This window comes from Euprymna scolopes, chromosome 45 (assembly GCF_053919585.1).
Source record: "Euprymna scolopes isolate OS-2025 chromosome 45, ASM5391958v1, whole genome shotgun sequence".
Lineage (NCBI taxonomy): Eukaryota > Metazoa > Mollusca > Cephalopoda > Sepiida > Sepiolidae > Euprymna > Euprymna scolopes.
The window spans coordinates 61,957,949-61,971,570 of record NC_136526.1 but is presented as its reverse complement, the minus strand read 5'-3'; the positions used below and the strand labels follow the sequence as shown (position 1 = coordinate 61,971,570).

The 13,622-nt window shown below is 31.9% G+C and overlaps 1 long non-coding RNA gene across 2 annotated transcripts in view; it reads right to left on the bottom strand.

Moving 5' to 3' along the window:
- Positions 1–13,622, bottom strand: part of LOC145269818 (uncharacterized) — a 343,013-nt gene that overhangs the window by 10,332 nt on the left and 319,059 nt on the right. For both annotated transcript variants that reach the window (XR_013865256.1, XR_013865255.1), the window contains exon 3: positions 9,811–9,909. This is a non-coding gene — a long non-coding RNA (uncharacterized LOC145269818). The remainder of the gene's footprint in view (positions 1–9,810; positions 9,910–13,622) is intronic.

Below are 13,622 nucleotides of genomic sequence, written 5' to 3'. Positions count from 1 at the left end.
TAACTATTCTTTTGTTTTTGTTTTAAATTAGATTATTTTATTTATTGATCTTTTATCTTCAATTTGTGATGTATACACCTTAGTTGAGAAAATTAATTATTTTCACTTTAATAGAAATTTAAAAATGGGGGGGGGGTGAAAAAAAACGTTTGTTTAGAATATTATATTCGGTTTATTCGAAAGAGCATAAAATTTCACATTAAACCTGAAAATATGTTAAAAATTGAAACAATAAAAAGATAGATTTTTAAATTGAAATAAATTTAACTCGTAAAATTTATTTCATTATGTAGAGAAAATGGCTATTATGAAAAAAAAGTCTTTAATAGTTTATTTTGGAAGTATAATCCATAAAGAAATTAAACAACCCACTTTAAAAAAAGAAATTACGAGTTTTGTATATTTCATTTGCAATTATGTGTTAAGGGTGTCAAAAATTCCCCCCAAATTCTTACACACCTGATGGCGTACTGTATGTTAGAATATAAATTTACTGGCTAAATTTAGCCTATTCTTTTACTTGTTGCGTTCATTGAATGTATGTAACATTTCTGCATTTTACGGAACCTGTATGTCAGATTTGAACATCGTGGGTTTTATGAGATTTTATAATTTTCTATTTGCCTCCAGTTTCTTTTTAATTAAATTTTCATATTTTAAAATTAGAAGAAAAAAAATTCTTCTACACGTTTTTAGTTAGAAATTAACACTACATACTTCTATCCTCAGGCAGTGAGACCCTCCACGCGCAACATTCGTGCCCCCAGACATGAGGTTAGCTTTCTTTTAAGTTTTGATTCTGCCCAAAGATAAAATTCCTTCTTATGTTACTTTATTTTTTCCAACCGACGAAATTAAAGTTGGGTATTTAATTATTTAAAGTTCCCCTCGTGGCATTTAAGTTTTCCCTTGGGATAAACATTAGACTTAGTGTTAGTTTTCCTTGACATTGATTCTGTCCATAGTCAGAAGAAAAAAACATGATGCTGCATTTTCTGTGAAAAATATTTCTTCCATCTTCAGTCTGAGAAGGATAAATTATTTTATAGTTTTCCCTCTAGGAAGAAAAATCTTCTGTTCTTAGAGAAAGATAAATTCTTATGTAACATTTTATTTTGGTTACTTTAAGAGATAAAATATATTTGTCCTCTATTTCTATGATATAGTTTCATTTGTCCCAATCGAGAGTGCTTCTTTTGGGAACTGGATTCTCTCCCACATTAATACGGCCTAGTGCGTCTCGTGGGTGGACAAGTAGATAATTACTAATTTGTAGATTAATCTAAAAAGTTTGTGAAGCGCAAACATTAGCTTAATGCGTTTTTGTTTAGCTACGAGGGAAACTTATAAAATTTTTATTTCATTAATTTTGGCAAATATTATTTTGTGTGATATTTAATTGTCTTTAGCTTACATTTATTTAAGATTTTTGAAAGCCTTAGCATGTCTTCTGATTCTTCTTACTGTGAATTGATGGAGGAAAGGCTATTTGTTATGGATGCGATTATTTCAACCTCCTCCTAACCGAGCAAGCAAATGCTTGTTTTTCTCCTGAGACCATGCATTTAGCATTTCTAGACGCGGATGCTTCTGAGGTTGATGCATTCCAAAATGGTGTTACGGAAGCCATGCATAGTTTAGCTAGTGGTAAAGCTAGGAGATTCTGTTAGCATCCCGGTGCTTTTTGATATGCTGACAATAATACCGGTCAAGGTTTCTACTCCCGAGCATTATTATTGATCAAGTTGCCGAGACCTATCCACTAAGGACTGGAAATTTCGGCTTTGTAAAAGTCCCGTCTATTATTGTTAAGTTTGATTTTCCTAAATGGCTGTCAATATTTTCAGGAAAAAATTGTATTTGTAAGGCGTCTGTAGAGATTCCAGCCTTGTCCCTAATTTGTTGAATGTGGAAAACTGGAATTTGTTAGATTTAATGGGTGAAATTAGGTGCGAGATGGACAGAGGCATTGTGCCTATTATTAATAAAGGCAGTTTCAGTTGTCTAGGCAATCCGCTGATAATGTGGGAAGTAGCTCAGATGGTAAGGCCCTGTTATCTTTATGCGATGATGCGCTAGGCGTGTCAGAATTTTTTGGGAATTTTTGACACTCCTAACAAAAAACTGCAAATAAAATATAATAAAAAAAAACTCGTAATTTCTCTTTTTAAAGTGGGTTGTTTATTTTCTGTATGGAATATACTTCCAAAATAAACTATCAAAAGTCGTTTAGAAAAATAATAGAAATATTATTTTTTATTTTTTCAAAAAAAGTGTTTACAAAGTGCCTGAAAGCCTTCAGGTAGCCATTTTGTTTACGTAATGAAATCAATTGAATTTTACGAGTTAATATTTTTCAATTTTTTCACTTTAAAAATCTATCAAAATTTTACAGGTTCAATGTGAAATTTTATGCTCTTTCCAATGAACCGAATATAATATTCTAGACAAGGTTTTTTTTAAAAATTTACACCCCCTATTAAGAAATGTCTATTAAAATGAAAATCATTAATTTTCTCACCTCAAATTTATATATCACAAATTGAAGATAAAAGAACAATAAATAAAATAAGCTTTAAAAAAAAAAAATACAGTTATTTGCAAATTTACCTGTGAAATCCAAAGTTTAAAATCTTTTTTTTAAACCACGTTGAATTTTTTCTTTCTTTCTTTTTTTAAGGTAAACCTTATAATGTTCTCATACAGCACAGAAAATTTCGTTTAATTATGACACTTATTTCTATTTCATTCAATGTTTTTTTTAGATATTAAAAAACTTCACTCCATGAAGAAGGATTGAAATATATTAATCAAAAACTCATGTATTTCTTTGAGAAAACAAAAAAAAAATTCCTCAACTGTTTTTTTTTAAGGCAAAAACTTATAAGTAAAATGTGACTATTTTCATCTATGGAGACACATATTTCTTCATACATAAGGTTAGACGTCTAACGCAAACATGTGGTACTTACTTCCCTCTGTCCATCCGTATTTCAAAACATGAATAAACACTGCTTCCGGCGTTTGGCTAAAACGTAACAATGCTTACGTAATGGTGGTATTTTCAAATAGTTGTTTAAAAAAATTCTTTTATTTAAAAAATACATGGAATTTAAAATATAAATATGGATAAATTCTTAACTAAAAACGTAACAATGCTAACGTGGCTAAAACGTAACAATGCTTATGTAATGGCGGTATTTTCAATAAAAATAAAATTTTTTCAATTAAAAAATTCTTTTATTTAAAAAATACATGGAATTTAAAATATAAATATGGATAAATTCTTAACAATGAATAATGGAAGTACTCATTGAATAGTATTTTTTATAGGTGAGTTATTTTTTTGAATTTATATATACATATATTTATCGAAGCAAGTTAAAATTTGTGGATTTTCTTAAATCTTTTTTAAAGAAAACCGATTTAAAAAAAAACAAATATTGCATAATTGGCTATTCAACCTGTTTTTTAAATTATGGTCTTTGCTCCTTTAATTGAAAAAAAATAGGGTTTGAATTACATTTTTCAAGTAGTTATAAGCTTGGAAAGATAGGAGGTCGAATTATTCAATTTTTTCACGCATTTTACTGTTGATTTCTGACACTGCTAGTGATGCGCATTTTATTCAGAAGAGGAACTAGAGTTTAGTTTGTTGCAACTCCTTCCCAGGAAAAGTAATGGATGGCGCTAGTACTTTTAAAATACTTACTGTAAGTACATTTAAATATTACTGTAAGTACTTCATTCAGTGCAAGCATTCACATCTGGAGTGAATGTCACTCCAAAAGTTTCAGGACTTCTGGTCCTATATCTCCTTGTCTCTATGTTGGTGTCAAGGAGATACTGTTTTGGCAAGAGATTAACAAACTCATGCCCCACTGGATATTTTCAGTAGTGTCGGTTGTTTGATTCTGAAATGTTTGTTGTGTTACCTGTGTAACTGTCAACATATGGGTTATCTTTCTTTGTTGTTTATTATTTGTGCTGTACGAGTTACTTCCCTTAGAAAATAAAGATGTCTTTCGTGAGCTAACATGCTTCATTTCGCCACCTTAATATTACACATTCATACCAATAATATTACAAAAAAGGTACAACATGGAGGCAGCAATAAAACCCGACTATGAGTCAGTACTTTAAAAAAAAAAGAATTAATTAAAAGAAAAGAGAGAACTTTGAAAACAGCCCAACAACAATTCAGTCTTCTTACCAGACTTTTGAGAACGTGTGTCACTAAGGCGCCATATTGGATTCATACTCGTAAAACTGAGTTGTTTTTTCTTTTCCTTTTTTCCCTAATTTTATTCTTTGCATTCCCGTGTATCGTTTATAAGAAAATGGCCAATCATTCAATGGAAGCACACATGTGCTGGGATACCGACAACTTAGTGGAGTTTTAAATTCTTTAAACAACAGTGTGAGTTATACTTCTCCGTCACCAAACAAGTGGATCACATTTTATTATTATCGCGGAAAGAAGGGATAAGAAGATTTAACTCATGGTCACTTGAAAAACTCTTTATTGATTTGGAACAAATTCCAAGAACAAATAGAGCCTCAAATCAACTTCAGAATTGCACGCTTCTTTTTACAGAAATACTTGCAGACCGATACAGAAAATATCAATGACTTTCTTGCGAGATGCATGCTGCAGGCACAAAAATGCAGGTTCAAGGACGAAAATGAAACAGAAGAACGCATCATAGACCAGATAATTGCTGGGACTAGATTTCCAGTGCTGCAAAAGCAGCTACTATGCAAAAATGTAAAACTGGTGATGCTTGAAGTTCTAAACATGTGCAGAAGCTACAGAGCTTCAGTGGATCACATGAAAATAAAGGGTGAATGTGAAAGCCAGATAAGCTCTATCAAACACAAAATTGAGAGCGCAGATGTCTGTGGAAGATGCGGACTCCGTCATAAATCAGGAAATCGTCCGCTTGCAGCAGTACGTGCTCAGCATGTGGTCATAAGAACCACTGGGCCAAAAGGTGCCAGACCCGAAAAACTAAAAACACCAACAGGCAGCCACAAGCAAACAAGCTAACCAGGCAGAGAAATTTTGGACCAGAACGGGATAAAAAAATGAATTCCAATTAAGGAATAATATATATATACTAATCGGTACGGACCCGACTATGGAAGATCAGATAATAAATAAAAACGTGGATTTATAAGATCAAAGAATCCAACCTTGATCGCTCTTCGGGACCCGTGGCGCAGTTGATAGAGACGTTGAATCTCTACAGTTCCAGATGAGCATTGTCTGAAGATAGTGGTTTCAATCCCACCCAAAGCGTGCCAGAGGTTAATTGGCCAAAAATGTGGTGAGACGACAACAACTACGGATGGCAGTGATGGCTGAGAATGCAGTTAGGAGATTCGAAGTTCCTATCCATCACGGTTACCACCTGACGAAGGCCAGAGGAATTAGTTGGCCAAAACGTTGTGAATAAACAATCTAATAAAAAGATGAAAAACAACAACTAATAAAGATGAGACTAATAGTCCGAAAATAAAAATAAATTAATACAGAACGGGATACATTTAAAAATTAGCAGAACTGTATAAACGTACAGCAAGATGAAATGGCAGGTGATGTTGAAAGAATGTTTTTATATCGAGTAAATCAGGAAGGGGACAACACTTCCTGAACAGAAGCATTTGCCAACCTGGATATCATCCTCCCAAACAGAAAAGGAATTCATGAGCTGAAGGTCAAAGTGGACACACGCGCGGAAGGGACTACACTTCCCTTACACACGTTCCGACAGATGTTTCCCAAACATGTGGACCAGAATGGGCATCGACGTCCAGGCACAACCAACAAAGAAACTGCAACCCTTACAGCGTATAATGGCTCTGATATCCCGCAGCATGGATCCATCGATATAAAATGTGGGTACAGGGGTCTATGGAAAGCAATAAAATTTTATGTGGTCACATCAAATGGACCTATCATATTAGGATTACCCTCCATCCACCATTTGAAATTGGCAACACTACACTGTTCCATACAGAGAACAGCATATACCCCAGTTGATCCTGCGTAAAACATTTGATTGATATCTTCATAAGATTCCAGTTTCTTTTCGTGTCGTACATAAGTCCTTGATATTTTGTTATTTTCTCCCTCTCTGCTCTGTTAAGGTCAGCACCACTAGGGACGCTTACTTCAACTAGAGATGCCACATTCTCACTGTTCCATATTATGTCAGGCTTAATACCTTCTATTTCGTAGGTATGTAGCTGTAGGAATTTCGTAGTCTAGTGGATGGTGTATGACTTATTTCTAACTGTTGTTTCTGGTAAACATGTTCTCAGGATTTTCTACTACATTGGATAATCAGGTTTTTACAGACTTTCCAACGGACATATTTACACATTGTATAATAGCCATCCTCCAACAGGACTTTACAACTGAATGTCAGGTAGATCACACTCTCTACTTCTTTGTGGCAGACCCTGTATTTGTTATTGCTGAGACTACTCATCCTTTAAAAAGCATTGGTCACCAAACTATGACCTTGAGTGGCCACTATCATTCTCTTTTGATCATAGTGAAGAGATTCTTTTTAAGCCAATCTAGAAAGCCTTCTTTACACTCCAGTATGTTTTTGCATGTGAATGACTAAGTCGGGTTTCATTGTAACCCTTATCCCTGAGTGGCTTCCGGGCCTTGATAAGTGGTGATCACTGTGTAAAAAAAAACAAAAACAAGAAGGTTCCAATGATTTGCTACTACATGGGATATTGAGGTTTTTCAGATTTTCCATTGTGTCCCATTGTATAATAGTCATTCCTCAACAGGACTTTACAACTGGATGCCAGGTGGCTCATACTCTCTACTTCGGCGTGGCAGAATCTGCACTTATTATTATTGCTGAGACCACTCATCTTTTTAAAAGCATCGGTCATCAAGCCTTGATCTTGAGTAGTCATTATCATTCTCTCCTGATTAAAGTGAAGAAATTCTTTTTTTAAGCCAGTCAACAGAGCCTTCTTTATCTATATATTCCTGTAGTAGTTCATCCAGGAAATACTTGGTATGTAGTTCATTGGCTCATTCTTCTAGTTTTCTGCAATGGAAGGTCTTAGTGTATTTTGCCGAGTCTTTTGGGCTATTTCCATTGCAGGCTTGCTTTTTGTCTTATTTGTAAGACAGTCTTGTGCAAAATGTTTGGCCAGTTTTGTGATAGAGGTAGTTCTTCTGGCTCTGTTGGTGTTCATATACCATGTATGTGTTTAACTATGAATTGTTAAATAGTGTTTATCACAATATAGTTATTCTCTTTTTCATTTTTTTCCTTATCTTTTTCTCTTAAATGGTGGGACATCCAACCAATGTCTGACATTTACCCCTATTGTAGTGAGTCAAAACCAAGAGATCTGTTTTGATTCCAGCTGTCTCTTTCAGTGCAATCCGGATGTACTTGTAAAGTACATTATAAAGTTCTTTTTCATAAGCCCAGTTACACTCCAGTATGTAATTTCATATGTATGACTAAGCTGTGTTTCCTCATAAAAGAAAAGTCACATACTTCACAAGCATATGGTTTCTCTCCAGTATGTGTTCGCATATGAATAAACATAGTATTTTTCTGTGTAAAAGTAGAGCCACATACTTCACAGGAATATGGTCTCTCTCCAGTATGTGTTCGCATATGTTGTACCATAGATTTTTTTCTGTGCAAAAGAAAAGCCACAAACCTTACAAGAATATGGTTTCTCACCAGTATGTGTTCGCATATGTTGTGACATTGTATGTTTATGTGTAAAAGAAGAGCCACATACATCGCAAGAATATGGTTTCACTCCAGTATGTGTCCGCATATGTTGCAACATAGTATTTTTCTGTGCAAAAGAAGAGCCACATACATCACAAGAATATGGTTTATCTCCAGTATGTGTTCGTACATGAATGACCAGGTTTCGTTTTTGTGTAAATGAACGGTCACATAGTTCACAAGAATATGGTTTCTCTCCAGTGTGTGCTTGCATATGCTGCAACATAGTATTTTTCCGTGTAAATGAAGAGCCACATACTTCACAAGAATATGGTTTCTCTCCAGTATGTGTTCGCATATGTCGCAACATAGAATTTTTACGTGAAAAAGAAAAGCCACATACTTCACAAGAATATGGTTTCTCTCCAGTATGTGTTCGCATATGTTGTGACATTGTATTTTTTTGTGCAAAAGAAGAGCCACATATATCGCAAAAATATGGTTTCTCTCCAGTATGTGTTCGCATATGTATGGCTTGATATTGTTTACTTGTAAATGAAGAGCCACATACTTTACAAATATAAGCCTTTTCTCCAGTATCTGATTTAGTCTTCATTTTCAAATTTGAAATATTTACGATTTTTATTTTTATTAGTTTATAGTCTCCTTATTTTACTATTTTAGAATAAAGAAAATGAATAAGAATCATTTCTCTTTAAGTTTGATGGATTTAAAATTTAGTGGATCATTTACAAATTATATTTTTGTCATGTTTAAATGAAAATGTTTTTAAATAAAATTTATAAGAAAATTGAGTGCACAAATGCTTACGTTTATTAACTTTACATTTACAGATCAATTAAATTGGATATCTAATAAATCAGTGACTGTTTATTATGTAAGATTATATTTACATCTTACATAAATAACAGAATATATATATATATATATATATATATATATATATATATATATATATATATATAACTTCAGTTAAATATATGATTTTCTGTGTATTTTACTGGATAAATCTACAAAAGCAACAATTTTACAGCCCAAATTGAGGGTCTCATATGAAGTTTCCCTTATAGCAGTTGCTTTTAAATAATGTTGATGCCTGAACTACTGCATTTATTAAAATGCTCATGAGTGTATTAGTCATTATGCACCCAAAAGTACATAAGTCGTATGCATTTGAGACAATTATTCCAACAAATGTTCTATTTATTAAGCCTAAGAGTAGGAAAAATACATGGTTATCAGTAAAATGTTCGTTTTTATATGATCATAAATACATTTCACATGAAAACGTTTTACAATGTATTAGACTTCAAATAAATAAAGATTGATGAATATTGAAGAGATATGTTTGGGATTCGGTAAATGTTTGTACATTTCTTTCAATGGAAACATGTTCTTCAATGTAAGTGATGATGTAGAGAGAGAGAGAAAGAGAGAGAGAGAGAGAGAGAGAGATGTAATCTCTTCTGTGTGCACACTCACTATAAATTTATATTTCAACCTTACATATTAACATAATCAATATTGGATGTGAATTAACTGATGAATACTGAACATATATAGCAGTATATGTTTGTACATTTGTTTCAATGAAAACATTTTCAATGTAACTGATGAAATATATATATATATATATATATATATATATATATAAACACAAAATGTATGCTCCTCCGTGTGCCAGTTTACTATAAAACAGAAAGAATCCATATAAAATCAATATTTGATGTGGATTGATTGATGAATACTCAATATATATGATAGATCCAGTGAATGTTTATGCATTTTGTAAGATGATATTTAAACCTTAAATATTAACATAATGTACATAGATTCTCGCAATTCGTTTATATATAAATCATTTTGTGTATTGTAATGGATAATTCTAAAAAATCAACCATTTTTGCAACTGATTATTAAAGTCTCATACAAGTTTTTATTATTCTACTATTCACTGCATTTATAAAACTGTCAATGAGTAAATTAGTCATATGCACTTGCAATAACTATTTCAACTAGTACCATATTTAATAAGGCTAAGATCAGAAGAAATACATACTCAGTTATCAGGAGTTTTTCCAGGTATTTTCATAAAATTATATTTCATAAAAGAAAAAGTCGTATAGTTCAGAAGTATATGATTTCTCTTGTTTTCCGACTGCAAAATAAAGACAAATTTTATTAAATAATAAAAACACGAAATAATTTTTTTACAAAATACTAATGCTGATGCACATCAATATTAAACTAAATATTCTTTAGTGATTTTCCAACTTTAAAAAATTATCTAGTTTATAAAATAAATGATTTTCAAAAGTTAACATTTTTTAATTTACAATTTTTTATTATAAAAATGAATGATTCTTTTGTAAAAGTAACAATATTATATTTATGATCTTTATTTTGCAACATGTTTTCACTAATGTTTATATGAAATACATTCAGCAATTCTTCTGATGATTTTATTTCAACAATGTAAATAAATGTTTGCATATAAAACGTTTGAAAATTCTAAGAAATTGAAGAATATACAAATCACCATAATTTCTATATGCCATAAAACATAACCAAATAAAAATTAGTCATCTTTTTCACAGCCAAAAATAAAAATATTTAATATATAAGGCAATTCTTTTCTCATGCTTTTGTTCAACTTTTTCATAAATGTCAGGATATATTTCATTAGTTCATATATTTATCTGTACAAATTTTTTTTTTTTTTAATTGATTTGCACTTAAATCAAAAATGAATGATTGTGAAGAAACAATGAAAAATTCCCAAATTTATGTAACAGTTTTATCCATATTAATAATAACATTAAGTGGAAGATTTAAAATGTAATAAATAATCATTATTGATGAGAAATATTTTTGCATAATTTATAAAAATATTAAAGAAACATATTTGTATTTCTATGACTTGATTACTTTATTAAAATTAGTTTTATTTGTACACATATACACATTAATTATCATTTAACTTTATATATTACTTTAGTTGAGAAACTTCAATTTTATGAAAATAAGTTTTCGTGTAATTACCATTGAAAATAAATCATTTGCAATATTGGGGAATCGTTTTATTAAAATTGTGAATATATAAATTTAATACTGCAAGTTTATACAGTGCTCACTGCAACAAATTGTAAGAGACAAAACCTATTGGCATAGGGTCGTTTGTGTCATGTATTATGGTTATGGTATCTTAAAGAAATATAGGATGTTTTGCTTCTATAAAACAATTATAATTTAAAACTTATACAATAATTTAGTAATATGGTCAAATATCAATCCATTATTGAATGGATTAAGGTAGCTAAGCACGTGTGTTAGTTATGATTGATGAAAAAATTGACTGTTGGTCTCCATACATATGTTCATGGTTTGCAAGTATTAAAGTGAGAAATAATGGAGTTTTGCATTTAAACAAAAGTCGTATTTACAACATTAATTAGTGACAGTTGCTGGAATGAAAAGAGGAAGAATTGCAGACATATTTCTCCGGCAAGTAGAACATGCTGAAACACTGTTATTATTCTTAGTGATTCTACACCATATTGAGCAAAAACATATGTTGGACTTGGCAAAATCAAACTGTTCCGATGATTACACTTGGCATTGCAATGCAGACATATAGAATTGGCAAATAAAAGTAAGGTTATAATTTATAAACTGATAATTGTGAAAGGCTTGGATTCCCTAATCGAAATAGATGCAATAAAAGCAAATTCTCTACCTCAAGTTTGCTGAAAAAGCAGTTCTAGGATCTAAAGCACCAAGCATGTTGAACAATCATCTATATCAACAGAGAACAAGTGAAGCATGCATGCTTCGCCCGTGAGTGAACAATGAACGAGGCAGAAAAAATGACTAAATTCAGCATTTGCCTGCTCTAATTATTTAGCCCCAAAAGTCCTGTTGAAAATGAAGAAACAGTGCAGTTTTAGGCCTTAACATGCATAAATTTGAGCCTACACCAAGCAAAAAAAGAAATGACTAAGTCCATCATTTGCCGTCCTCCATTTAGCCCCCCCCTAATCCCTAAGGCCTTAATATATTTAAATTTGAGTTCAGCACCATGCAAAACTGCTAAATAGACATACACAGAAAATTTTGGACAAATATGGTAACATAGTCTAAAAAAATGGAGTTTTTATTAGCCTTAAAAGATCCCCTGGGTCATTGCGAAGTATAGACAAACAAAATTATATAGAAATCAGAAAGTTTTCATAAAAATCCAAGGCATCATTTTTTTTTAATAAGCACAAAAGTGTCAATTTTAACGATTTTAACCAAAAGACATTCGGGGGGGGGGGGGCAAGTGGAGTTTTCCCGGAAAATCTATCCTGTTACTTTTTTTACTCATATCATGTTTAATGTTTGTGCAAAATTGTTTTAAATTCCAAGGCGTAGTTATTGAGAAACGTCCAGAGAGAAGAATAAACAAGGGTAAATTTATAGGTCTACCCTCATTTTGTTGGGGGACTAATAATCCAATTAAGCAATACAGGATTGTTGAGTGGCTTTTTACCATGAACTAAGCTCATATAATGGCTACTCACACTAATGGCTGTTGTCAAGCAGCACAAAGCAAAAGTTGGCTGTGTTATTGCCTAATAGGAGCTATTCCTTATTGTTGATGCATAAAATTTTTATACTGATTTTAGCACCTAAAATTAAAAAAAAAGCAAACAATGTTGATCAAATGTCGTGCTCCTAGATCTTTGCTCTGTCTACTTTAAAGAGCTTGTCAAAGATCAATTTGGACCAATTATATCATAGTTTAGCATAACAATAGGTATTACTTATCTAGCATGGGATATGCTGTGAATGTGATTCTACAAATTATGAGGCCTATTATGGGCATAGCTTATAATGAGACAAATCAAGAAAACTATATAATATGTCTACAACATATATGTGTCACATATGAAACCAATATTTTTGAATAATTCTTTATCTTTCAATTATCTGCTTCAATAAAAAGTTTTGAATTAAAATAATATGCCCCATTATTCACAGAAAGAAGGTGTATTTTCTCTCGAAACGCTCAATATATATTATCCACTACTCTCCAAGTATCTAGTGGCATACTACACAAATGACAATTACAAATCTGAAGAATTCTAACAGATTTTCATTAAACTACGGAAGCTTCAAAAATAATATTGAGAGCTTGTGTGAATTGGAGGATCCTTGATGTAGATCAAGAACATAGTTGAAGCTTGAAGACTCCTGCATTAATACTATGAGCTTCTGGTTTTTGCCCATTTGAAGAAATTTTATTATCCACTTTGTCCCGTGGAAGTTAATTCTTCTTAAACAATTAATCGTTACTACTAACTCTGAAACTGAAGGAAAAAATTACAAACAAAAAGAGAAAAAATAGGAGAAACAGAATTTATTAACAAAGATATCTAAAGAAAAAGTAATGACCTCTATGGGCTGCCAAAAATGTCCATCTGGCTTACAAGAGTCTTGTCTTGTAGTAGTAACCAAAACGGGGGAGAGAGAGTGAAGGGAAATAGAAGGAAAGAGAGATAGAGAAGGAGGAAGAAGGGGGGAAAAAGGAGGGGATCACTTACTGGAAGCTTCTGGGCGCCCTTTTACGAAAGGAACATTTAGAAAGTTCGTTTTCTTGTGGGTTTTATTTTTTGAGTTTGTGTTGGTTAAAAGTTCCCTTTTTCTTTCTTTTTCCTGGAAATTCGTTTTTCGTAGTCCTTCAGCAAGGTCGAAATTTCTTAAGGCTGAATATTCTGGTGTTTTCGGGTATCTTCGAAAACTTCCCTGCGGCGAATTTTCTGTTCAAAACTTCTATTATCTTTCCTCGATAATAGTATCAGTTTTCAAGTGTCTTAGAAAACTTGGTTC